Here is a 17,437-nt window from a genome sequence, read left to right on the forward strand (position 1 = left end):
TCATTGGGAACAGGAGACATCACAACAAACTGCCGCCAGATAAGCCCAGGATGCAAAATCTCACAGACAACATCGCCAACAGGAGACACCACAACAAACTGTTCTACGACAGGAACAACATGATCGCCAAATTCATAAGAAACAAATGCTCTACCAACTAAGGCAAGCCCAGGACAATATTCAACAACTTGCACATTATGTAACAGACAATTAAAGTACAATTATTGAACACTACTGTGGGAATATGAATGCAGTTTTTTCTTAATGCGACTCTCAGAATTTAATTGATGAAAAACCATCTGACAATCAGTTTACTCAATGCTGCCAAAAAGGAAAAGTTATGCTACCGAGACCTCACTACTCAGATCTGTTTGAGCAGTTGATGAAAGGAACGCATCAACACAGTAGAAATTGTATGGAAAATACCAGAAGCAACAACAGTTCTCATGCATTTGCTTCATTTCGTGCCAACATTGCACTACCCCCTGGATTTGGACCATATTGTTTTAAAATTCACGGCCAGATCTACCACCGCACTGGAACACTTCACCCAGAATTAGGACAACCACCAAAATTTGCACAATTATACATCATTCATACAAATGAGGCTACAAAACAAAGGATGAAACTGAAAGAAAATGAAAAGTGTGATGCTGGACTGATGAACCACATTGCGGAACATTTACAAAAAATAAGCCCATTTGCTGCTGCATATCGCATGCTAAAAGACGTTGAAGCTGAGGAGGAACAGAGGACTATACAAAATGGTACTGAAATGCCATCTATTGTCATGGCCATTAAACAAGAACATAAACAGGATCCCTGACTTTACAACAAACCACGTGTAAGTGAGGTTGCAGTTGTTTTTCAAAAACGATGATGCAGAGCCTCCTTTTCAAAGGGATATATTAGTCTATCTTAAGCCAGACCAAAACAATCCTTTGGTTCCTAAGACACAACGAATTAACATTTTTCACAGCAACCTTGATGCTCTTCTGTATCCGCTATTCTTTCCTAGAGGTGATCAAGGGTGGCATGAATACCTAAGCCAACAAGGAACTTCAAGAAGAATTACACAGCTGCAATACTACAGTTTTCTTCTGTCTGTCCGAAATTGCTTCAATCCTATATTAAATGGTGGGAAACTGACACAACAGTACTCAGTTGACGCATATGTTAAAATTGAAGCTAATCGTCTAAATTTCATAAGAATGAACCAAAAACAACTTAAAGTTGAAGACTACTGTGTTCTTCAAGAACATTTGCAAAAACAATCAATTGAAAAATGAATTCCAATTGGAAAAACAGTAATTCTCCCGTCATCATTTGAAGGTAGCCCCCGTAACGTGCAACAGCGTTATCAAGATGCAATGGCAATAGTAACAAAGTATGGAAGACCTGACATTTTTGTGACAATGACCTGTAATCCTAAATGACCGGAAATTGCCAAAAATCTAGAACCCTGGCAAAAGGTTGAACACAGACCGGACTTAGTCGCACGCGTATTTTGACTGAAACTCAGCAACCTTTTGAAAGACATCAAAAATGGGCTTTTTGTAACAGTCGTAGTAATGGTACACGTCATAGAGTTTCAGAAACTAGGCCTCTCACATGCGCATATACTAATTATCTTAGACGCAGATTCCAAGTTTCGCACGGCGGAAGAAATTAACAACATAATGTGGGCTGATATTCCTAACCAAGAAAAGTATCCTGAACTGTATAATATTGTAGTCTCTCATATGGTTCATGGCCCATGTGGTGTAGCAAATCCCAAAAAGTCCATGCATGGAAATTGGAAAATGTACAAAAGGGTTTCCAAAGGAGTTGAAACAGCACAATATTAAAGACTTGGATGGCTACCCATCCTACCGGCGATAACACATTGATAACATTGTTTGAACAAAAAAAATTATAAGTAACTCATGGATAGTCCCATACAACCCGTACTTATCAAAACGCTACAACTCTGACATTAACGTAGAAATCTGTGCTTTAATAAAAAGTGTAAAATATCTTTTCAAGTACATCTACAAGGGGCATGACAAAGCTAACATCGAAATACAACAGACAGCAGTCAATCACGATGAATCAACAACTTTTGTTGACTGAAGATACGTTAGTGCTCCAGAAGCTGCTTGGAGGATATTTGCGTTTCCAATGCATTCACAGTCCCATGCCATTATATGTTTAGCTATTCATTTACCAAATCAACAGCAGCTTTATTTCTTTGAAGATGTTGAAATCAAAGATGTCTCAAAAACTTTAAGCACAACGTCAACATCAATGGAATGGTTTTTGCTGAACCAACGTGACGAAAATGCAAGGCAGTATTTGCACTGAGAGATTCCAGAGCATTACGTTTGGAATTAAACTTGGAATCCAAGACAACGAGATGTTAGCAGAATAATTGGACGCATGTATACTATTAGTGTCAAGGATCAAGAAAGATATTGCCTTCGGCTGTTACTACTGCATGTCAAAGGAGCTACAAGTTAGGACGATTTGAAAAGAGTTAACGGAGTATTGCAGGATACAGTTAAAGCTGCAGCTTTGGGTTTAGGACTTCTATTGGATGATACTGTGTGGAGACTTACTTTAGAAGACGAAGTTGCCCTAAATATGCCTAAGCAACTTCGTGAATTGTTTTCCTACATCTGTGTTTTTGGACCACCTACAAATCAGGCTCATCTTTGGTCAAATTTTAAAGAAGATCTAATTGAGGATTACTGCTTACAATTTCACAACAGAAGTGGAAATTGTCAAAATTGCAAATCTTATGCCATGCAAGATGTCCAAAATGTCTTACTACTGCATGGAAAAACGTTTTCAGACTTTAATTTGCCACAGCCTGCAATTCAAGTTCCACAAGTTCCAGAGCATGACGAAGCTTACGAATTATTGTGGCAACAGAGAAAAGAAACTCCTTAAATGAACAACAATGGTGTCAAGGGGCTACCGCGACAGAGAGGTTCCAGAGAACCGCAGCGCTCTGGGCCTCATTCACACACAGTGAACAGAAGCTCTTCACCTATATTCTGACCTGGCTGCTTTGTGCCAGCAGTGCAGGAGTTAACCTTATTGCTGAGTTGCTGAGAGCTGGGTCTCTCTCAGCTGAAGTGGATTTTGTAATCTGATCCTCTATATAGACCCAGTCCTGACTTCAGCTATTGTCAGTGATCAGTTCTACTTCCTGGCTTGGAGGTTGAAGGAGCTTAGTCTTGGTGTTGGAGGTTTATTTACAGAGATTGGTATCTGCTGTCTTGGTTGCATGTCTAACCTGTTTTCCTTCCTAGTTTATTCCTTCTCTTCCCTTCTCTGTGTTTCCTCTGTGGTTGTGTGAGCATTTGGTGAGTTTGAGACTTTTAGTTACCTTGTCTGTATACCCTGTTATTTGTTGTATTATTACACTGGTGCAGTCCACCTCCTTTGGGGGGAGAGGGGGCCACTGATAGGGCCTGCACAGGAGACAGGGATACGCTGTATGATAACCATCATAGGTACCCCCGAGATAAGGGAAAGCCAGGGCCCCATTAAAGTGGTAGGGACAGGTGCGGGTCCCAGTACGCCGTCCTGCCCCTTTAACACTGCTTACGGCGTGATAAACGGATTGCATATGACACTATTGTGAGCGCTATAGAAAAGAAAACCAAGCAGATGCAAGGCCAAAATGTTTCTTTATTGACGGTCCAGGAGGGAGCGGTAAAACATACCTCTATGAAGTTTTAATGCATCACGGTTGAGGGTTGGGAAAAGTCGTATTGCCATCAGCTACAACAGTATTGCAGCAAACCTTTTACGAGGAGGTCGCACTATCCATTCACTCTTTGGAATACCAGTTCCAGTCAACGAAATCTCTGTTTCCAGAATAAAACAAGACACATTTGCAGGAAGACTGTTAAAGAATGCAAACCTTTTCATTCTTGACGAGTGCACCATGGCACCCAAATACACTTTGAGCTTAATTGATAGACTTCTACATGAAGTAATGACTACAATTGTTGCAGAAAAAAATGAAATTCCATTTGGGGGTAAAGTTTTTGTCATTGGTGGAGATTTTAGGCAATGTCTTCCAGTCATTCCAAATGGAACAAGAACAGATGTTATCAAGTCCAGCTTAAAAATGGCTGACCTTTGGAAACAGTTTAATAAACACCAACTAATTAACAACATGCAATCTTTTGACCCAGATTATAGCAACTGGCTTCTTAAACTTGGTAACGGTGAACTTAGCAATGAATACAACCGTGGAGAAGAAATTATTGAAATACCAGAAGACATGTTGTGCACTGACTGCATCGTAAGTGATGTTTTGGACAATGCATTGAAATTGATGTGAACGACCAACGACGTGGCTCTGCTAAATTCCCGAGTGATGGATAGAATGCCTGGAGAGTATAAGTTGTACAAAAGTGATGATTCAGTGGATGTAGATAATGAAGATGGACGAGAAAATTATCCAGTTGAATTTTTAAATAGTCTTACGCCATCAGGAATGCCATCCCACAGACTACAACTCAAAGTTGGAACTCCCCTTATTGTTACTGGACTCCATTCTAACGTCATCCAAGCAAGAGTGATCACTGGATCAAGAAAAGGAGATGAAGTGTTCATTCCACAGATTGATTTATGTCCTTCAGACACCGGTCTTCCGTTTAGGCTTCGGCGTCAACAGTTTCCAGTTAAACCAGCTTTTGCCATGACAATAAACAAGTCACAAGGTCAAACTCTACACCGTGTTGGCATATATCTGCCAGAGCCTGTTTTTGGTCATGGACAACTCTACGTTGCATTTTCAAGAGTTAAAATGAGATCCAACGTCAAGGTGCAAGTTCTTCCTGTTACAAGGAAAGTTGCTTATAGGTAGTGAAAAGGTAGTTACAAAAAATGTGGTGTACAAAAATATATTGGGTTAATATTGTTAACAAATATATTAGTGTCGATGTACTTCTTTTATTCGATGATTTATTTAAATACAGTTAGATATTTATGTAATGGCTTATGTATTTTGATGATCTGTTTCATAATTTCATTCAATTGTATTAAGTTCTATGAGCAATAAAATGTAATGATAATAAATATATTTTCCCCAGAAAATTCTGTGTATTCATTGTATTATTCTGAAATCTTCATAAATAAACTACCGTATATACGCGAGTATAAGCCGACCCGAGTATAAGCCGACCCCCCTAATTTTGCCACAAAAAACTGGGAAAACTTATTGACTCGAGTATAAGCCTAGGGTGGAAAATGGAGCAGCTACCGGTTAATGTCAAAAATAAAATTAGATACCAATAAAAGTAAAATTAATTGAGACATCAGTAGGTTAAGTGATTTTGAATATCCATATTGAATCAGGAGCCCCATATAATGCTCTATACAGTTCATTATTGCCCCATAGATGCTCCATATAAAGCTGTGCCCCATATACAATGCTCTGCACCGTTTATTATTGCCCCATAGCTGTGCCATATAGTGCTCTGCACCGTTCATTATTGCCCCATAGAATGCTGTGCCATATAGTGCTCTGCACCGTTCATTATTGCCCCATAGAAAGCTGTGCCATATAGTGCTCTGCACCGTTCATTGTTGCCCCATAACTGTGCCATATAGTGCTCTGCACCGTTTATTATTGTCCCATAGCTGTGCGATATAGTGCTCTGCACCGTTCATTGTTGCCCCATAACTGCCATATAGTGCTCTGCACCGTTTATTATTGTCCCATAGCTGTGCCATATAGTGCTCTGCACCGTTCATTGTTGCCCCATAGCTGTGCCATATAGTGCTCTGCACCGTGTATTATTGTCCCATAGCTGTGCCATATAGTGCTCTGCACCATTCATTGTTGCCCCATAACTGTGCCATATAGTGCTCTGCACCGTTCATTATTGCCCCATAGCTGTGCCATATAGTGCTCTGCACCGTTCATTATTGCCCCATTGATGTACCATAGAAAGCTGTGCCATTGCTGCTGCTGCTGCAATAAAAAAAAAAAAGCCATACTCACCTTTCTTGCTTGCAGCTCCCAGCGTCTCATCCCGGCGTCTCTCCGCACTGACTGATCAGGCAGAGGGCGCCGCGCACACTATATGCGTCATCGCGCCCTCTGACCTGAACAGTCAGAGCGCAGAGACGCCGGGAAGATGGAGCGACGCCGGGAAGATGGAGCGACGCCCGGCGTGTGGATCGTGGACAGGTAAACTTTATCCCCACATCCAACTTCCAAGCGTTTGAGAGCGTGAAAGATTTACACCTTTTCACAAGAAAGCTCAAGTGGAAGAAGTTTTTTGTGAGAGAGGATAAGAGGATGTGTAGAGACATGGACATACCAGATACCCTGTTGGCGGATGTGAGGTTCTTGTACGACTTGGCAGATTCAACCCCAGAGAATACGGGGAAGGGTCCATTTACTAACTTAAAAAATAAAAGTAAAAAAATGCCCCCAATACAGGGTGACCGTTCTGCAATCGACATCTTTGAGGAGCTGGTGACCAGAGATCTGGAGAAATTGGAAACAGAACCAATGAGGGGGAAGTACAATTTGTCCAGATCAGAAATGGAGACGTTAAAGGGCCTAGAGAAGGACCCCAAAATCATAATTAAGCCTTCAGATAAAGGGGGCAACACAGTAGTAATGAACCATGAGGACTATGTAAATATGTGTGAGAAGATCCTGAAGGACCCGGAAAACTATGAAAAAGTCTCCTCAAACCCTACCTCATTATATAAAAAACAACTTAAGTCAATCCTAGATGGAGGCTTAAGTGAGGGATTAATCGATAAGAATGAATATGAATATCTATTGCCCCAATATCCAACGGTGGCAACATTCTATTGCCTCCCAAAGGTCCATAAGGGTCTTATCCCACTCAAAGGGAGACCCATTGTCTCAGGAATTAACAATCTATGCCACCATGTGGGAATATACCTTGATGAGATTCTTAAAACACATGTGACATCGCTCAACTCATACACGAGAGACTCAATGGACCCTTTGAGGAAAATAGATGGATTAACCCTAGAACCGGAGGCCCTACTCTGTAGTATCGATGTGGAGGCACTCTATTCGTCGATACGGCACTGTGACGGCTTAAGGGCAGTGGAGTACTTCATTAAAAGTAGAGGCCAACAGTTTTCAAGTCACAATAAATTTATCTTGAACTTACTCGAGTTCTGTCTTACCACAAACTTCTTTCTATTCAATGGTTCTATCTTCCACCAGCTCAGGGGCACCGCTATGGGTAATTCCTGTGCGCCCGCTTATGCAAATTTGCTCCTGGGCTGGTGGGAGGAGTCCGAGGTTTTTGGGGACACTTTTGCGGAGGAACAGGCCAACATAGCCTTTTGGTCCCGTTATTTAGATGACGTGCTATTAATTTGGAACGGGGATGCTGTAACCTTGACGAACTTCGTATCTAAACTAAACAACAATCAGTTGGGCTTGTCTTTTACATTTGAATATCATAAGGACAAACTACCGTTCCTAGATCTATATATCCAGAAGATGCCAGATGGACATCTGGATACTAGAACCTATAGAAAACCTACCTCTACAAATGCCCTTCTGAGATGGGACAGCCATCATCCGGTGCCCCTTAAGAGGGGCATTCCGAAAGGCCAGTATTTGCGAGCAAAACGGAATTGCTCCTCTAATGAAGAGTATAAAATACAGGCTGATGACTTGAAGACACGTTTTCTGGCCAGAGGATACCCGGAGGGGATCCTGAGAAAGGCCTTCAATGAGGTTAAAGATGTTAACAGAAACAGTCTACTGGTGCCAGCTCCAACGAGGGAAGAGATGCCGGTTTGCAGATACGTCACCACCTATAATAATGGGGCCCAAAATATACGGACAATATTGCAGAAGCATTGGTCCATTCTTAATATGGACGAGGACATTGGAGAGATGGTGGGGGACTCCCCGAGGATCACCTTCAAGAAGGGTAGATCCGTAGGGGATAGACTAATACATAGCCACTATTCACCACCTGTGAATGACACATGGCTCCCAAAACCACCAAAGGGATGCTACAAATGTAGTGGGTGTGTAGCATGTCCCGTGATCACAGTGGACAAGAAATTCATTAGTAGAGTGACGGGGAAAGAGTATGAGATCTACCATTTTGTCAATTGTAGGTCAAAGGGGGTTATCTACAGAGCAGTCTGCCAGTGCGGCCTAGAATACATAGGCAAAATGATACGTGAATTTAGAAGACGTGTTGGGGAACACCTGAGAGATATTGCCCTTAATAGAGATACACCCCTGGCCAGACACATAAACACGGAACATGGTGGTGACAGCCGAGGGCTCAAATTCATGGGGATTGACAGGGTTGGTGCACCTAAGAGGGGAGGGAATTGGGATCAAATGCTATTACAATGTGAAACAAGGTGGATCTTTCGTTTGAAAACTCAAACACCTGGAGGCCTAAATGAGATCCTGACATATAGTTGCTTTCTGGAGAGTTAAAGGTATACAGATGGATCCTTTTCTTCCTTCATCCCTCTTACATCTTCACACTAGGGTTTGTTCAGGACCGCGATTAGGGACAGCCGTCGTGGAATGGGGGCGCCAATCTTGCGTGTCTATCCTAGGGTGCCAACCTCCATGGTTAGGTAGGTTATTAGAGATAGGAGTTTTGGTAGGGAGAGTGGGGGGGGACACACGTCACTATCCTATTTTTTCCTTTGCACCAATCCTGTTGTTAGACTCTACCCCGTTAACCTCCCATCTCTCCTGTGGGCCTCGTCAAGTTTTTTCAAAATATATGCGGTTTTTCAAAATATATGCTTTTTTCCAAATAAGTTTTTTCTAAACATGTCTCTTTTAAATACAGGGTCTAATATATGTTCCTCTATATATATATCATATATCCATTATACCTGTCCTCTATTGGGACCCTCCTACATTTCTGGGACAGCTTCTTATGGATATTTTGGCCTTTTTATGCCCCCCGATGCAGGTGTCTCCTACCCCCTCTCTTGGAATATAGCCAGCATGTGCCCACGGGTAAGATCCTCCCTTCTGAGTGAAGGTTATGGTAGGATTAATGATACTAAGAAGTGGTCCGTTATGATAAACAGGTTGGCATATAATAATGGGCATGCTTAGTACCTGGGGAAGGATAGTTCACACTTCTTCTGTTCTGTGACGCTGCAGAGGCATTTCTACACAGCCTGATGCAGCGCTATCCCGGGACTCCGAACGCTAATAAGTAGCAGGATCGCCTGGACCTGAGGTTACGGTCGGGCGTTTGTGCTGCTATAGCAACCGGACATGTGCGCTCCACCGGAAGAGATACGCACAGCGTCGGTAGACGCCAGAATTCCTGTTACTGGTTATGGGCAGTGCTGCCATAGCAACGGACCAACGCGCGTCACCGGAAGTGACGCGTGCGGTCCAAGATCTGCGCTCCAATGGGGTGCATAGGAAATGACGCAATACCGCTCAGTCCCACACAGCACAGGGCGGGCTATTTATATGACTAGAACGCCGTCATACAATGATGATGAGCATACCCCTAGGTTGAAGGGTTCCCCACGGAGGTGGAGGGACTATACATGAGTTTCCCCTGATGAGTTTACCATAAACGAAACGCGTAGGGAAAGAAATGTGTTTAGTTTATTGGGGTTAATTGATATTCCGGACAGCGTGGATGGGTATATGTGTGGTCAAAACTGTGGACCCCCCCTCCCTTATGCTGCGGATTCGAGCGACCTCGCCGTTATAAGAGAAGAAGCCCAGAGGTGAGATCGTTCCATTTTTTTACACTGTGCAGGTCTCTAGAAGAACGACAGAGACAGGATATATGCGTTCTTTGTATATTCCCAGGAAATTGATGGGAACACATTATAGACAGTGCGGATATATTTTCTGTATATGCTATATGCTCCCCTGGTAGGAGTGGTCTTTTCCTATTTTTGTTCCCTGTATAGACCGACACTGAGGCGTCGATGTGGAAGGTCTCAGGGACTTGGTGATTTGAGAATTCCCCCCATACATGGGAATGTGTTTTGTGAGTCCTTTATGTCTGTTCTTACGTGGTTTTTTATACCATTTTTAGTATTGTTTATTAAAAGTTAAATTTTATATATTAGTCACACCCTGCTTTGATATATATAGTGGACAGGTAAATATGAGATACTTACCTAGTCCCGGCGCTCCTGACGCTGCCCCTGCCTGTCACACTGTCTTCGGTGCCACAGCCTCTTCCTCTATCAGCGGTCACCGTTACCGCTGATTAGAGAAATGAATATGCGGCTCCACCCCTATGGGAGTGAAGTCCATATTCATTTTTCTAATGAGCGGTCCCACGTGACCGCTGAAGAGGGGAAGAGCTGCAGCACCTGAAGACCGTGGGACGGCAGGGGGAGCACCAGGATCGCCGGGACTAGGTTAGTATGCCTCAGCGCCCTCTCCCCCTCACCCACCAACCCTGCCACCCACCGTGACTCGAGTATAAGCCGAGAGGGGCACTTTCAGCCCAAAAATTTGGGCTGAAAATCTCGGCTTATACTCGAGTATGTATGGTATATACATATTCTAGAATACCCGATGCGTTAGTATTGGGCCACCATCTAGTTAAATATAAAAACTGACACCCTGGAACAGCAGATTAAATAACATGGTATAGCAGAGAGAGTATGTCAGGAGACTCATTTTGGGAAACATGCAACAGTGGTTAAGCAGAGATGGCATTGTCTTGTGACATTCATTAAACAAAGTCCAGAAATTTGGTAACAGCAAGAATCCAAACTATCTTACACAAAGCACAAAAGTGCAAACACAAAAATGGAATATTGAATCTACAACAACTATATACACTCTGGGTAGATTTTATGCCTAAATTGCATTTTGTATTTTGATGCCTCATCTCCCAATTTGAGTTTTGTATTTAAATTCTTTGGTATATGGACATTCTAAAATAATATATAGTTGAATATATATGAATAAATTTATTATTTCCCTGCTTTGCTTAGTACTTTCTCTTCATTAAAAGTTTCTTTAACAGCCTGGAATTATTCCAAAATCTAAGAAAAATAGGAAGGACAGTTAACAAAAATGAATAATAGCATTAATCACAAACACCACCTGTAAGTTCTATCAAAGCAAGCCAAATTATAAGCAGCAATCTCTTAGTAACACTGAGCCGCTAATCAACATAATGTATAAGCTGTTCAAAAAAACTTGATGAGAATGTTTGTCGTTTGAATTCTTAAGATGTTTAAACCCAGGACTGTTAAAAATCTAAAGGCTTGTTTGCGAGCATGCATGAAACAATGAGTAAGCGGCAAATCAAATAAAGAATGCATTTTTCATAAAACAACTCCACAATGATCACGCTTTTCAAAATAAATGTGGCTAATATTGTAAAGGACACACGAGTAGGGAGGGCTTGCTATGACCTCTGATACCAATGAAACAGGTCCCCGAGTGTCAACAGGTGTTGTGAGTGTTAACAGACTGTCCTTCTTCAGGCCTTATTTTGTATCTGACTTGGAGACTATTTTTTACTGTGTTTCGTCAACCTGAACGGCATTAACTTATAGCAGACCAAATACTTCTTCCTCATAACGTCTGCATCATACAGTGGTATTGATAGGATGTTCCTTTCAAATTATAAGCTGTTTATAAATGTCACCATTCTGACATTCTTTTCTCCTCCTTGACGCAGTTTGTTGATTTTTTTTTATATTATACTGTTGTGATTTATTGACTGTGGATAGGTCATGTTGCCCTTTTTGCATTAAATTATTTCTCTCTGTAGATACAGTGGTATGTGAAAGTTCGGGCACCCCTGGTCAAAATTACTGTTATTGTGAAACATTAACTAAGGTGAATATGAAATTATCTCTGAAAGGCCTAAAGTTAAATGTTACACATTTCCTTTGTATTTTAGGCAAAAACAGCAACAACAATATATTGTAATATTTTTATATTTTAAAAATTACAAGAATGAAAATTGACCAATGCATTAACCAATGCAAAATTTTTGCACTCTTTAGCATATTTGTATGCTGTGATAACTTTCACCAAAAGTTTCAGAGCTTGATTAGCCTGTTAGGGTAATGGTTTGTTCACTATCATCGTTAGTAAAGGGCAAGTGGTCCAAACTTACCAGCTTTGCAAAAACCCAGCCTCCTCTAACTGTGCCAAAAAACAGTAGCCATTGGTTCTTCTCAACAGCTCCTTAGCACTTTGAAAATGAAAATGGTTGAGACACACAAAGCAGGGGAAGGCTATAAGAACATGGCAAAGAGTTTTTAAGTTGTGCTTTCCTCCAATCGAAATATAATTAAGAAATGGCAATTAACAGGAATAGTGGAGGTCAAGATAAGGTCTGGAAGGCCAAGCAAAATTTCAGTGAGAGCTGCTTGTAGGATCAATAAAGAGGCAAATCAGAAACCCTGCTTGACTGAAAAAGACATTCATAATGATTTAACAGACTATGAAGTTGTGGTACATTTTTCTACTATTCATAGAAAAGTGCATAAGTATGGTTTTCATGGAAGAGCCATCAGAAGAAAGAAGAAACTTTTCCTGCATCTTCACCATTAAATTCAACATCAGACGTATGTAAAGTAACATTTAAACAAGTCTGATGCATGTTGAAAACAAATTCTGTGAACCAATGAAAATAAAATAGAACTCTTTGGCGCAATGATCAAGGGTATGTGTGGAGAAAAAACAAAGCTGAACTTGAAAAGAGGATGGCTTCTACAAATGACTAATGATGAGTGATGAGCAAACATGCTCAGATAACATGGTATCTGAGGATGCTTAGGTGTTATCCGAGTATCTTGAGCGTGCTCAGGTAATATTTTCATGTCCTTGTGGCTGCATGTTTTGCAATGGTAGTCAGCCACAACACATGTGGGCATTGCTTAACAAACAGGCAATCCCTTTATGTGTTGTTGGTGTCTTCTGCTGCAAAACATGCAGCCCCAGGGGCTAAAAAAAATTATCTGAGCATGCCCAAGATACTCGGATAACACCTGGGCATCCTCAGATAGCATGTTATCTGTGCATGTTTGCTCATCACTAAGAACAATCCTAAACAAACATTAATATCCACAAAAGACCTCTTAAAGGGAGCAAGCTGAAGGTTTTTCAATGGCCCTCACAGTCCCCTGATCTGAACATAATTGAAAATCTGTGACTAGTCCTCTAAATAGCAGTGCATGTAAGAAGACCCAAGAATCTCACATAATAGGATTTTCCAATGAAGAATGGATTAAAATACCCTAAACATGAATTGAAAGTTTCTTGTCAGGTTACGAAAAGTGTTTACAAGCTGTGCTCCTGGGTATTAACAATGCAAGGTTCCAAACCTTTTGCATGATCCCTTTTTCCTTTTTGGAATTTTTAAAATGTAAAAGATGAAAATATATATATACAGTGTTTAGAAACATAATTTATGCATATATAATTTTTTTTGCCTAAAATACAAAAGGAAATATGTCATTTTTAACGTTAGACCTTTTAGAAATCGTTTCATCTTCAACTGTTCACAACAGTAGTTTTGACCTGGGGTGCCCAAACTTTTATATGCCGCTATTTAGAATATATTGATAGATATATCGAGAATTAAATGCAGATTCTAATCTTGTGCAAATATTTCTGACTTTTCATATACTCCCAGATAGTCAATGAATTTAAGATCAGGGCTCTCTTTGGAGCCAATGCAGGTAGACACTTATCCATTATTCAATAGCATGAGGGAGATATGTCATTAGTTTAAAATGTAATCTACAGTAGGACACTGGCCAGAAACATACAACCAATAGCATTAAGAACAATCTTTAGCATAAAGAAGAATAGTTTTGAAATTGATTATAAGACCCCCATGGAGGCCTCATCCTAACATCATTTTTTCTGTGTGGGATTAGAAGAAGAGACAGAAGGATATTTGCAAGCCTACATCCACAGAAGACCTGCAGTGTGTTCTTCAAGATGTTTGAAACATTTTTTTAATTTATTTTTTAAATCAGACTTTTACAGATGTGTACATATTAAATGTTTTTTTCTTTTCAAAATGTTAAAAAGGGATAATTTAAGCATTTTTTATTTCATTTATCGTTTTTTGTTATTTTATTTTTCTGTGTTCATTTTTTGTGTTAAGTTTTTAAACACTTTTTTTAATATTGATTTGGATGTTTCACCTCTTGCACAATAGGCTGCAATAAATTAGTGTTTGGGGCTTTTAACCGGTCCTTGCTGCCATAGTAACATCTTCAGTGTGAGCATAGTGTAATATGATTTTCTCAAATGAGAAGAAAAGGGAGAAATTTATTTCCTTTAGACAGACTGACCAAGGAAATAAAATCAGACATGGCCCCAAAGCATAACTTTGGTCTGAGTGAGATCCAGTTTGTCGAATCACACTTCTATCGAAAATACACTCATCTGAACCTTCCCTTAAAAAAGGATCAAAATAACCTAAGATTGCACAAGTCATTGGCTGATGTTGAGTCAAATCACCTTTTTTTGCCATAATATCCTAATGCTGTGTTATCTATGTACAGTGTAAACTTGGCTATATCTGTGTGATTTCTAAAAAAGTATTTTCACAGTTCCCATTTGAAGCATTTATTTGTGGATAAAAAATGTTTTTGCATTTGAGTTTCATTAAAACATTTGCATCATTTTTCATCTATAGCCTCTACATTGCACTTTCTGTATCTAGCTGCACAATGATTTAATTGAGAATCTTTCAGAAAGTTCATTCTGATGAAAAATGTAAACTCTTCTATCTTTCTTCTTCTGAGCCTGAGCTCCTTCCGGCTGTTTATAACCACATAAGCCCAGAAGAAGGAAGATATGAGATATTCTGTATGTTCTGTTCATTCATTTACACATAGCCTATAAACTGCAAACGACATTTTTAATGAAGCGCAATTGAAAAAAAAATATTTAGAACTCATAATTAATTAATTTAAAAAAAAATACCCCTGAAGGAATATGTTTCCTCTACTGTATCATTACAGAAAGTCAGTAATCTTGAATTATGCTCTTTCAAGGTAGACTGCAGATAGCAATTGTTCCTTTATTGTAACAACCTGTGTTTTTTGTGGTGAGCGATACAAAACACATAAAATTAAAGCACCGCATATGTTCACATTGATCGCTTGTCATACAGAGCAGAGAGAGATAATGGTCATAAATTATTGCTCCAGAAACAAAGTGCCTAGGTGGATTGGACACAAGATGTAGGACACCATTTAATGACGCAGTTGTAAAAACAAACCTTATGTGAACACTTTTAACAACACATATCAAAGGTAGTCTTTAAATATTATGCAGTATAATGAGTATGTGTGTCGTGAGCAGGACAAAGTGGCGGCATTATAACATATATATTACTTATGATGATCATTACCCATCTACCAATTGAGTTATAAATAGTCAGAGTAAATTATTTGATTAATCAGAGACCATCTGCGACTTTGTATATAAATATGAGATGTGATATATGAACCAAAAATAGTCCTTGACAATATAACTTATACAAGTTGTTTCCTCAAATTGAACACTAAATACCACTTATTATGACTATTGCAGTCTCATAATTATTCAACTACAAGCATGTTTAATAGTTTATATTGCACACTCTGGCTGTTCTGAGGAATCTTAGCCCATTCCTCATAGATTATTACTTATCCTTCTCCCATTAGCCCAACATTAAGACATTAAGTGTTTACTATTTCAGGCAGTGTGCTGCATTTTACTTACTTTGAAAGTTTTATCACCTGTCACGCATGCTAGTCCGACCATGCCTCCTCCTGTGATAAGCAGTTCACTGTCAATAGGCAATGTAAATAAAGAGCCTGGTGAGGGGGTTAGCTTTCTCAGCCCTGCTGAATTGCTTAATCTAAGAACCACTAGACTCAGTAAACTAAGGGTACCGTCACACTATACGATTTACCAACGATCACGACCAGCGATACGACCTGGCCGTGATCGTTGGTAAGTCGTAGTGTGGTCGCTGGAGAGCTGTCACACAGACAGCTCTCCAGCGACCAACGATGCCGAAGTCCCCGGGTAACCAGGGTAAACATCGGGTTACTAAGCACAGGGCCGCGCTTAGTAACCCAATGTTTACCCTGGTTACCAGCGTAAAAAAAAACAAGCAGTACATACTTACATTCCGGTGTCTGTCCCTTGCCGTCTGCTTCCCGCACTCACTGACTGCCAGCCGTAAAGTGAAAGCACAGCACAGCGGTGACGTCACCGCTGTGCTCTGCTTTCACTTTACGGCCGGCAGTCAGTGAGTGCGGGAAGCAGACGGCAAGGGACCTGACGGACACCGGAATGTACGTAAGTATGTACTGTTTTTTTTTTTTTACATTTACGCTGGTAACCAGGGTAAACATCGGGTTACTAAGCGCAACCCTGTGCTTAGTAACCCGATGTTTACCCTGCTTACAAGCGAACGCATCGCTAGATCGGTGTCACACACACCGATCTAGCGATGACAGCGGGAGATCCAGCGACGAAAGAATGTTCCAAACGATCTGCTACGACGTACGATTCTCAGCAGGATCCCTGATCGCTGCTGCGTGTCAGACACAGCGATATCGTAGGGATATCGCTTGAACGTCACAAATCGTACCGTCGTAGCGACAAAAGTGCCACTGTGTGACGGTACCCTAAGTATGTATCATTAGATTCGGCTCCCAGATGAAGCAGTAAAAAGCTGCTGACAAATTCCCTTTAAGGGGCAAATGAGACCAGAAAAGATTAGGTGCCAATTGATAGTTTGTCTCATTTTTCTGGTTTTTATTTTACTTTATTTTTCAGTCCAATTTAGTGACTTGAACCAGTTACTGTTTTATTGCATATTAAACTGTATTACAGTGTATAGTCAATGTGATATCCATCATCTGGGTTTTATTGGAGGACTGTGATGAAAACAAGGGGGGCTTTAAGGAAGAGGAGTAGAGAACACTTGATGCAGCGCTTGCCATCCACTGGAGCACATGGTTTTTCTGAGTCTAATCTACAAGGCGTACTGCCGTGCGGCTGCCAAAGGAAGGGAGTCGAGTAAGCCAGCCAGTAATAGATGTTCTCAGTGATCTTAGGATAGGACGAGGCGGTGTTTGTTCAGTTGAGCTTTCATTAACACATCACATTATTATCACATTAACACCTAAGGGTACCGTCACACAGTGGCATTTTGATCGCTACGACGGCACGATCCGTGACGCTCCAGCATCGTAACAATATCGCTCCAGCGTCGTAGACTGCTGTCACACTTTGCAATGTACGACGCTGGAGCGATAATTTCATGACGTATGTGCGATGTAGAAGCCGTTGGTTACTATGCGCACATCGTATACAATATAAGGCACACCTTTGTTACACCATGCGATCATGCCGCCACAGCGGGACACTAGACGACGAAAGAAAGTTTCAAACGATTTGCTACGACGTACA

At 40.7% G+C, this 17,437-nt stretch overlaps 1 pseudogene; it reads left to right on the plus strand.

The window, feature by feature from the left end:
• Positions 1-1,295: 1,295 nt before the first annotated feature.
• LOC138643361 (uncharacterized) lies at positions 1,296-2,112 on the plus strand (annotated as a pseudogene).
• Positions 2,113-17,437: the final 15,325 nt, after the last annotated feature.

The sequence above is a fragment of the Ranitomeya imitator genome, chromosome 6, assembly GCF_032444005.1.
Source record: "Ranitomeya imitator isolate aRanImi1 chromosome 6, aRanImi1.pri, whole genome shotgun sequence".
Classification (NCBI taxonomy): Eukaryota; Metazoa; Chordata; class Amphibia; order Anura; family Dendrobatidae; genus Ranitomeya; species Ranitomeya imitator.